This window comes from Rhinopithecus bieti, unplaced genomic scaffold (assembly GCF_001698545.2).
Source record: "Rhinopithecus bieti isolate Rb0 unplaced genomic scaffold, ASM169854v2 scaffold_27321, whole genome shotgun sequence".
Taxonomy (NCBI): domain Eukaryota; kingdom Metazoa; phylum Chordata; class Mammalia; order Primates; family Cercopithecidae; genus Rhinopithecus; species Rhinopithecus bieti.
Genome location: NW_016812353.1, coordinates 322232 through 333311, shown reverse-complemented (window position 1 = coordinate 333311; position 11080 = coordinate 322232). Strand labels below are relative to the sequence as shown.

The window sequence follows — 11080 nt, the reverse complement described above, 5'->3', positions numbered from 1 at the left end:
ATCTCCTGACCTCGTGATCCGCCCGTCTCGGCCTCCCAAAGTGCTGGGATTACAGGCTTGAGCCACCGCGCCCGGCCAACCAATTAAAATTTTAAAAATGTATTTAATGTTATCTGTATCTCATCATTCTTAATATGTACATCACATTCTAATGACCATGTATTATTAGATAATAGATGTATATAATTCATGAATAAAAATGTATCTCTGTTGAGCAAATGCTCAAAAATTATTTATACGCATATGTGAATGATCAAAAAATATAGAGGATGGACTAGGAAACATGGTGGCCCCTTTAAGAGACAAATATAGAAGCAAACTATACCTGTCACGTAATATAAATAAACACACACATGCCTACAAGATATCGTGTAACTGGCATGGCAAAGTCACTGGGAAAGGCATACCTATCTGTAATTATTGACCTACTCTGGGCTATGACATTATACCAAGCTCTTTGGAGGAATCAAAGATGAAATTAGAAGTTTTCTTGACTAACATCCAATTCTTCTGGAATTTCCTTTTTGGGGCATGTTATTTTAGGGTCATTCTAAGGGTTCATGCCTATAATAAAATACCATAAAAATATCCCTGGAGCTACCCTGCCTACTGGTTCATTTTCTGAGTGGACTCAACAGACTGGTGGCTTGGGGTTTGTTCTGGGCCCCTTGCCTCAGGAGCACCCTGGTGTGACCTCACATACCACAAAAGAGCCTAGTGGGGTTTTTTTGTTTTATTTTGTTTTGTTTTTTTGTTTTGAGACAAAGTCTTGCGCTGTCGCCCAGTTTGGAGTGCAGTGGCTTGATCTCCGCTCACTGCAACCTCCACCTCCTGGGTTCAAGTGATTCTCCTGCCTCAGCCTCCCGAGTAGCTGGGACTACAGGCACCAGCCACCACGCCCAACTAATTTTTGTATTTTTAGTAGAGACAGGGTTTCACCACCTTGGCCAGGCTGGTCTCCAACTCCTGACCTCAAGTGATCCTCCCGCCTCGGCCTCCCAAAGTGCCGGGATTATAGGCTTGAGCCACCACGCCCGGCCAGAAGAGCCTAGTTTTAAGCAAGAGTTCATGGCACTGGGGCATTTTATTCCTCCATTGGCCTAGCAGCTTCCACTGCAGATGTTTTCTTACCCTTCTGGCTATTTTCACCTTTCTTTCAGTGGCTTTTTTTCCCCATTTTTTAAAATTCGCAGTCTTCCTGTTTCTAAGTATTTACCACATTTCTGTTCATGCTTTTTCCCTGACTTTTATTTTTCACCCATTCTTAGCCCTCTCTCCCAACCACATCTGTTTTACTGCCTTCCATTTTTCCCCCCATTCCTTTATTCCCTGCTGTCCTGTTTTTCTTTCTTCAATTCAGAACATCAGCCAGAAGCTTCCCTGTTGCTAAGTAACTATGTCACCCACACACCCCTTTCCATTCTCAACTTATTTCTTCTGTTTTAACAAACTCATGGGGCTGAATGGCCTCTAAAAGAAAATGAGAGGGGCTGCTGTCTTCTCTTCATGCAGCAGAGATGCATACCCTCTCATATCCTGCCTTTTCTTATTAGATTTTGACTTCTTGTTTTATTGATAATTGCCCCAGACTGTGAGATAACACTAAATAAGCACAAAATATCCTTTTGGGCTAAGGCAATTTGCAGAAGGGAGGAAGAGATATAATTTCTGCAGAAGGAACAATGAAAATGTTTAAAATATAGTTACAAGGGCAGTTCAATGAGCATGGGCTCATTGAAGGGTATTTGCCTTGACCCCAGAATCAAATCCAGCCCTCCCTAGTGAAAGGTTTCCATTAGGGATCAAGTTAGCTAGCAAGTCCCTCTTAACATATCCTTATATTGTTGAGTTGTGAGGAAGCTACTAATGGTGTGGTAAGTGTGATTTGCACAAAATGAAGGATAATACAATACAAGAAATCATTATGTGGTTTTCCAAATCTCAATCCTTTTCCAGACATCAATCTGACATGGCACTTGTGCCAAAGGCATAATTGGAGGTGTGTTAGCTCTTCTCACAACATGTTCTTGAGGGATTCCAAGTCTTCTGGCACATTTTAATAATTTAATGGGAATGGTAACTCCATATGTCCAAACACTAGGGCAGAGTAAGAGATACCAGATTTGAAAAAAATCTTTTCACCCTTGCAATACCATAAATAATTTCCTTCCCTGGTGTGAATTCTTTCTCTGTCCTCTTGCATTTATGCAATGCCTGGGAGGCCTTTCCTGCTAAGTCCGCCCCCACATTGTTGCTCTCAGCTTTTTGCCCACAGTGAGCACTGTGCTAATTGGGTAGCTTGGAGAGCTGCTTCTTAAGAAGTATCACAGCCTTCCATGTAGGTGTGTGTCCCGGCTCCTCAGGTAGTGCTCTCTGTCAGGGAAGGGCTTGTATCCAGCATGTAATGAATACTCAATAAGTTGCCTTAAATTTAACCACAGAACACAGACACTCTGACAAGGGGATTATTTTTAGTTTCATTTTCTAGATAGAAGAACAGTGGTTTTCTTCATATTAAAGTCTAAGTTCATCAATCAAAGTGCCAGAAATGAAGCTTATGCATTTCCATCCCTGTCCTGAAATGCAGATGGAGCACTTCAGTAGAGGGAAATTTCAAAAGTTTTTTTGTCAAGACCTGTTGATATTCTGAAAGCAGAAACCCTATAAGACTAAAACCCACTCTAAGGTATTCTAAGAATGCCTCGCCAGAACTAGAATTGGCAAGCTACTAGTTTTCCTTCTAGAATCGAGCTCCTTCGAGATGTTAGGTCTTCTGAAAGTTTCAGAAAGTTTTAATATAATTTCAACTTTTATCTTAGGGTAACCGCAACTGATGAAACATACATTTGAACCTCCTGGAAGTTTTATTTTATGTACCACTTACTTTAAATTATACAAAACCTTCACTGTCTTCCAGTATTCACTTCTCTTTTAACTTTTCTTCTCTCCACTTGACATATCAGGCAACACCACCATGTCATATTTTCTTTTCTTACATTTTTGAACATCTAAATCCTTTTTTCCTTTCCATCCTCCTCACCAATGTGGTCTGGTCTTATAGGGAACTTTTCTCTCCAATCACAGTCCCCTCCTCTTCCACTTCTCACTTAGCTACTCTTCCCACACCCCAAAAAGACTCTCGCTTTGTGATTCCAGTGCTAGAATTCTTTCCCTATTAGTGTCTTCCTCACTTCACTGCTTCCCTACCCCATGGAGCTCTCATGAGCCATCCCTTTAACCACTCTCTTCACTGTCTCAGTTCCCTTGCCCTTCATTGGCCTGGCAACTCCCCAACCTTGAATGAGTTCATCTTCATGTCTCGCTGTCTGAGCCCAGGCTGTCTCTCCTGGAGAGAGATCACAACTCTGCCATGGATGCCATTCCAACTCTGTGATCCCAAGTACTGGTCCCTCCAGGCTGGTCCCAGCAGTCCTCCTGTGTTTCCTTCTCATATTCCTCCTCATCTGCTTTCTTTTTTTTTTTTTTCTTTTTTGAGACAGGTTCTTACTCTGTCACCCAGACTGGCACGATCTCAGCTCATTGCAGCCTCAACTTCCCAGGCTCAGATGATCCTCCCACCACCTCAGCCTCCCTAGCAGCTGGGACTACAGGTGTGCGCCACCATGCCTGGCTAATTTTTGTATTTTTTGTAGAGATAAAATTTTGCCATGTTGCCCAGGATGGAATCAAACTCCTGGGCTCCAGCGATCCTCCCACCTCGGCCTCCCAAAGTGCTGGGATTATAGCCATGAGCCACTGCACCCAGCCTTAACTCATTCTTTTTAGCTCCACATTCTATTCTACAATAAGGAAGCACCATAACTTACTAAACTACTTTCTTTTTGTTAAACTTCATTTTTTGTTATTACAAAGAATGTGCTAATGAGATGCTTATACATTTATTTTGTTTATATATCTAAGTATTTCTGTAGGATACATAGAAATTTTAGGTAAAGTGGCTTGAAATTTTAGATATAGGAGTTGTTTTTTGCTTGTAAATATATTTAAATATGTGCAAACTTTTATGTATTAAAATAGGCAAAATACGTAAAACTTTAATTCACAGAACAGCAAATCTGAACCAACGAACATATATAAAAACACTCAAGCTCACTTATAGCCAGGAAGATAAAAATTAAATTAGCAATATCACTTTATAGCTACTAAACTGGCAAAAATCTAAAAGACCAATACAACCTGTTACTGGTGGAAATATGGGAGAAAGAGTTGCTTTTGTTTTTTGTTTTTGTTTTTTGGGGGGGAAATAATCTGGCAACCTCTACTAAAATTTAAAAACATATATAGACTTCAGCTGACAAACGTACTAACTCTTAGAGTTCAATCCTATAAAAGAGAAGTCCAAAAGGTTGGAATATGTAGACAAAGATATCGTTGGGAATATTCATTTCTTCCTGCAAATATTTATTAAGTTCTGACTATATTGCCATCACTTCACAGATGAACAAGGCACAGGCCCTGCCCTTAAGTTACTCACAGCCTATCTGGAGACAGATGAGTACACAAGCAACTGGAGTTCATGAGTGAGATGTCTAGAAGCAATCTGGGCCTGGGATGAAAGGCTGCAAAGACCTCACTGAAAAACAAATTTGCAAGACTAAAATACAACATGCTTCCAAGGCCTTGGATTAAGTTGTGTGGTCCAGGATAACTGAACAGAGTAAAGATACCTGGATATAGGGAAAAGATAACCCATAAACTTTTCCCGAAACAAAATTATGCTAATAAAAGTCACAGGTACTCTAATTACTCTGGTGGCAGTGGAGATAGAATATGAGATACACAATGAAAAAAGAACTTACTTTTTGGGAAGAGAATTAAAAGAGTCTATTATTAAATGGTAGCCAAAATGCTGTTTTTCTCATATACCTGGCACAGAACATACTCTTGAAAGCTATGTGTTGAATCAATAAAGTATGACATGGGAACAGCATATGAAAAGGTTTAGCTCAGATAAACTTGAATTCAGTCAATAATCTCACCTATTTAAGATTTTTTCCTTGAATAGACTTTTTTCCTTCCTTCCTTCCTTCCTCCCTTCCTTTTCCCCACCATTTTTCAGGAGAAAGAAATACTCTGGTCAAATAGGGGTTCTAAATCCTGTTAACCTCACTTTAACCCTGTTATTTCACCATTTAATGACAAGGCAAAACCATCAGCTCTTAAATCATGAACTTTAAATGCCAAAACAGTGTTGAGCAATTTTAAAACATGAATGTTATATAGAAAAAGAATGACTAACACTAAAACCAAACAAACAAAACAGACAGTTCATTAGAAACTGGTAATATAGAATAGCCCCGATGTTGTACCTAACAGATCTCGGAAAGGGATTGACAGCCCAAGGAGAAACAAGAGCAGCACATCTAGATGAAGGCACATTTTCTCCCCAACTGCTGTCATTAAAGGAAAAACCATGAGCATGAGTTCTTGTATGGGAGGGTAGCGACTTCCATGAAATCATGAGAACATTCCCGGAGTCTAAGTGCTGTCTGGCTTTGCTCCCACATCAACAGCAAAACAACTGCATAGCAACCTACATTTGCCCATTTCCTCACTCATTAATGTCTGTCCAGAGGAAACACCCCTGCCAGTCCCTGTCTGCTTTGTAAAGTATGTCAAACAAGAGTTGAGCGTGTACGCCAGATTGGGGAGCGACACATGCTGGCATTTCCCAGCGCATGCGGCTCCCCACTTGGCTTTCTGGAGCACTGCCTTTTGGCGACAGAGCTGCTAGAGCTCCTCTCCCCTCCCCCATTTCCTCTCATAAAGATAACCGGTAACAACAATTGGCGTGTGTGTGTGTGTGTGTGTGTGTGTGTGTGTGTGAGCTCCCAGTTGGCCAAGTACCCTTTACATCCAGTGATCTGTTTTATGAATAATAGGAAAGAGTTTCCAGCTTATTTTCTGCATTCTCAGGAGTACGCAGAGCTCACAGTAAATGCAAAGTAACAATCACTTCTAAAACAAAGAAAAAAGCACTCTAAATTCTGCTCTGCAAAGACCATTTGCCATCTGTTCCTTTCCGCCTGACAGGGCTGCTTATCAGGACTCCAGCAAGGACACCATCATCACAATCTCGATCGGAGTACTTTTCCTCTGTGGCAGGGGTGTTTCCTTGAACTTTCCCGTCTGCTTCTAAGCAAGAGGTATAAAATATTATCTATAAAATAAGACTAACAAGTGACTCACAGTGAATAAAAATAAATCAGGGTGCAGTTTGTCATCATCTTTAAGAGAAAAAAAAAGGAAAATGCTCCACAATTGGAGAAACAACTCACTTTTTCAAACCTCCTCAAGGAACATCTTCAATTGATAGGCAGGAAATGGGTATGTGGGGGTTAAGCTAAGCTCAAGTAAACTCAAGTGGCAAGAGCATGATCCAGCCCCATCATGCATATTCATAAGAGGCAACCTGAGCTTCCGTGTAAAACCACAGTGTGACTGTGTTTCCTGCACACACTTTGCATCCCACACAGCCCAGACACGCTGCAGCACTGGAGAGGCCCAATGCCTTGCTTTATAACATGGCTCAGAGGCACCATAATTGTTCACTGACAACTTAACCTACACATTGACCAGATGTTTTCCATAGGCCTTATGACAGCTCAAGAAGTATCTGTCAGGATGGAGTTTGGAAGTCATCATTGTGCAAGTGTGAATCTCAAGGCTTTGGCTACTAAGAAGCAAAAATGGAATATGGTTATTTGTTTTCAGTAAAGTGTTGGGCATTTATTACTATAATGCAGAAATAGGTCAGTCTAACCAACATGGGAAGACGATAACACTATATATACTGCTTCTCTTCTCAACAGACTTACTACAACAAAATACCCATAGTTTCAGCAGCCAGAAAATATAAACCAAAGGCCTTGTTTCAGTGGGATTTGGGGTGGCATCAATAGTATAGTGGTGAACGTAACTGCTTTTCAGCAGAATTTGGGGAGGCATGTACTGGGTTTTTCATTCATTCACTTAACAAATATTTATTAAGTGTCACTATGTGCCAAGAACTGCCCTGGGCACTTGGAAAAACCACAATGAACAAAACACAAAAGTCCCTGCATCATGAAGCCTGTGATTGCTGAGTGTTTCAGACTGCCGTGCTCCTCCAGAGAGAAAGAACACTTTATCATGTGCTTGTCATTAAAGGACCTGGACCTTTTTCTTCAATTTCTTTCAAATGCCCTCGATGACTCTGTCAATGAAGTTTGTATGTGTGGCCGTACGTGCTGTTTGAAAGAGAGAAGAGAGAGGGAAAGAAAGCAACACTGAAACACGATTCAAAAAGTGACAGAAAGATTTACCTTTATGATTAGGAAAGCCACAAGGACATGAGTACTGGGAAACACAAAAGAACACTAGTGCAGATGGAAAAATATATTTGTTCTATTAGGAAGATGCAAAATATTATCAAGATATCAACTCTTGGCTGGGTACAGTGGTTCACACCTGTAACCTTAGCACTTTGGGAGCCCGAGGCGGATGTATCATCTTATGTCAGGAGTTCGAGACCGGCCTGACCAACATGCTGAAACCCTATCTCTACTGAAAAAAAAAAAAAAAAAATACAAAAAAATTAGCCGGGCGTGGTGGTGCATGCCTGTAATCACAGCTACTTGGGAGGCTGAGGCAAGAAAATTACTTGAACCTGGGAGGCAGAGGTTGCAGTGAGCCAAGATCGCGCCATTGCACTCCAGCCGGGGCAACAAGAGCAAAACTGTTTCAAAAATAAAAAAAGATGTCAACTTTCCTGATGTAAGCTATAAATTTGATATACGATAAAAATTTCATAATGGTCTTGTGAACTAGATAAGTTGATTCAAAGCACAAAGAAAAATCTGAAGGGAAAAAATCTAATGAGGGAGGAACTAGCTCTACCAGATACTGAAATATAAAGTTTTGATAACTAAAAATGTACACTAACTCATAAACAGACGAAACAGTGGAACTGAATGAAACACCGGGAAATAATTCCAAATCCATTTGGGAATTAAATATCTGACCAACATGGCACATTGCCTACAGGTCTGTTGACCTCAGCAGCATTGTCAGCCATGCAGTGTGGTCCTTCACCTCCTTCTCATTAGGAGGCTTGGAGCTAACCAGAGGCTGTGGGCTCAGGAGTAAGAAAGAACACCAGGCTTAGATGGCTAGACACTGGAGCACCAATCTTGCTCTACCACCTGCAGTTTGGTGACCTTGTGTTGAGCTTTGGTTTCATTGTCTACAATATGAGGATAATGAAATCTATCGCAAAGCATTATTGTGAAGATAAGTTTATATAATATATGAATCTGCCTAACAAATATCAAGTTCTTAACAAAATAAACATTTTCTAATTGAATAGCTTCATGGGCATCTTAACTCCACGATGACAGTTTCACAATTTGGCTGTCTGCAGACAGAAATTGCTTTTTAAAAATCTCAAATCCTTTTTTTTTTTTTTTTTTTTGCCATTCAACATGTAAGTAAGATTTAGGAAAAGAAAGAATTATTTTAAAGCTCAGATTTAGAGTCAATGATTTCCTTACAGAGGAAAGTCTTTATAAATAAGATCAAGTTGTTGAGTGGGTGGATGAAATCCAGCAAGAGAAGTTACAGTTACATAGCACAGGAAAGGATCTTCTGGCTTCAGTGTTTTAAAGGACGATGTGGAACTTTTTAAAGATGACACTGGACTAAGCATGAGCTGATGGAAACCTGACCTGTGTGTAGAGACCGCCCGAGGTTTGGGTGTGGTGCCAAAATGGAGACCCTACTCTTGCACAAAAGAAGCTTGAACAATTTATGGTGAGGGTAGAAGTACAAACAAAATTGCATGTAAATTTTTAATTTCCACCTTTGGTTATATTGTACAATTCAGTGCCTAAGGGATCAAAGGATGTTGAAGAGAGTTTTGGGAAATCACATATACTCTTGGAAAACTTCATGGCAAAGGACAATCTTGGCCAGTGTTGGAAAGGGACAACGTGGATCACTTGGTGGAAAGTGGCAGGCGGAAGAGTGTGTGGATGCCTCAGAAGTGGATGTGGTTAAAGGAAGGAACAATAAAGGGTTTGATGGCTGCAATAAGGCATACAAGACAATGAGATGAGTAATAAGCTGACAGAATGCTTGCCGAATAATCCTGATTTAAATGTGTCAGGCAAGTGATGAAAAGAATGTTTGCTGCTGGCCAGGATGGTCTGACCAAGAAAGCTAGACACAAGAGACCAATAAGGCTATTTCCATTGTCTAAATAACAATGCTTAGGTCCAAGCTGGTATGAACCTGTGAGAACAGAGACAGTGCACAGCTTTGAAAATCCTGTAGGACAAGGAATCATGGAATTGGTGATTTTTCTGGACAAAATGATAGAGGAAAAGATTTAACAAGGTTAGGATCATAGAAAGCTGACGGGAGGATGGAGCCATTGTCAACAAAGAGAACTTCAGACCTGCTAAGCATTTGTAAGGAGGACAAGGAGAGAAAATAAACTTAGTTTTGGCTGCATTTGGCTGTAGATGACAACCAATGTAACCACCCAAACTCCATCAGAAACGTAATCAAGACTTTAAATCTAATAAATTCAGAATTCTTGGCAAAAGAATATTGTGCTGTTTCTTTTGTCATGGGGCTAAAAATTTTTCCCATTTATAACAGGCATAAAATATACTTATGAAAGTCATGCTTATCACTGACCTACATCTTCTGTAAGGAAAATGTATGTTACAGGCACCAAGAAGATCTCACCTCCCACCCTCTCTGTGATAGAGAAAATAGCAGAGGAGCACATTTTTGACAATCTTGCTAACAAGGGAAAACATTTCATGCAGTATCATCAGCTCTACCATCTGTCTTACTCCCAAGTCCACCAGCTGCTAAAATATATAATTTTCTTTAGGTCATCATTTTGGTCTTTTCTTGGTTACTGGTCATTGAAAAGGTGAGATGTTACTAGGTCATTGTGTGAGCTCCCAGATGGATGTCAGAGATGGGGCCATAGCTGACTGTGATATGAATATAGGATCTACATAGTCAGCACCTATGTCACAATGTCCCATAAGAAAATCAACATCATTATTTTATAATTCACACCTCACTTTTTATAAATGGATTAATTATTCACCCAATTCACCAGGTTTGACTTTGAATAATCCTCAGGTTTCCCTTCCCCCCAGAACATGTCCTTAAAGAAACAGAAGAATTTTTGTGACAATGTATTATAGTTTTAAATATATTTAGCAGCAGAACTTTTATTTTTCTAAGGAGAACCTCAAGTTATTAAACAGTCAATATTCATTAAGGTCTTTCTCATCTTATTTGAATTTTCAGGAATCGATGGAAATTATGTCATTCCTTGTGAACTTCTGAAAAGCCTGTGGAAATGAAGGCAAGTCCAAAAGAGATCCCAGCATCTTCTGAGCACCCACAGAAGAGTAGAGCTGCCCAATGTGACTACATATAAGAGCCAACGTTATATGCTATTTGATATGCTTTTAAAAACATTAACCACATCTTGTGTTACATAAAAGCAAAGGCTTTAGAGTCAGACAGGCCTGGGTCTGAATCTTGCTGTATGATCTTCAGCAGGTTACTTAGTCTCTCCAAGACTCAGTTGAAACTTCTGTGAAATGGATATAGTAATACACATCTTAAAATATTGTTATGAGGGGAAAAGACGTGATATGTGTAAAGAAGTAGCACAGTGTCTAATGTTTAGTAAGTGCTCAAAAATGGTAGATAATAATTATACTATTGGAAATAATAATTACCTTACCATATAGGGTGTAATCACCAGAGAGTGATTACACTGGTGCAGAAGGAACTGCAGAGTTAGTAATGACTAACTGCTAGTGTAGTTAATGAGCTAACAGTCAGTTCATACCAGGTTACTGTGCCCCAGAACGGAATTTCTAACTCTTCTATCATAAATAGCAACAGCAAGTAAGACACTGAGGAGTCAAAATGCCACCTGGGTTTGTATTAGTCCATTCTCACACTACTATAAAGAACTGCCAGAGACTGGATAATCTATAAAGGAAAGAGGTTTAATTGACTCACAGTTCTGCCTAGCTTG

At 40.0% G+C, this 11080-nt stretch overlaps 1 protein-coding gene across 1 annotated transcript in view; it reads right to left on the bottom strand.

The window, feature by feature from the left end:
* CEP85L (centrosomal protein 85L) overlaps positions 1 to 6314 on the bottom strand; it is a 248283-nt gene extending 241969 nt beyond the window's left edge. Inside the window, exon 1 of the mRNA XM_017895947.1 lies at positions 6300 to 6314. The gene's annotated coding sequence lies outside the window, so the exon portion shown is untranslated. The remainder of the gene's footprint in view (positions 1 to 6299) is intronic.
* Between the last annotated feature and the right edge of the window lie 4766 nt (positions 6315 to 11080).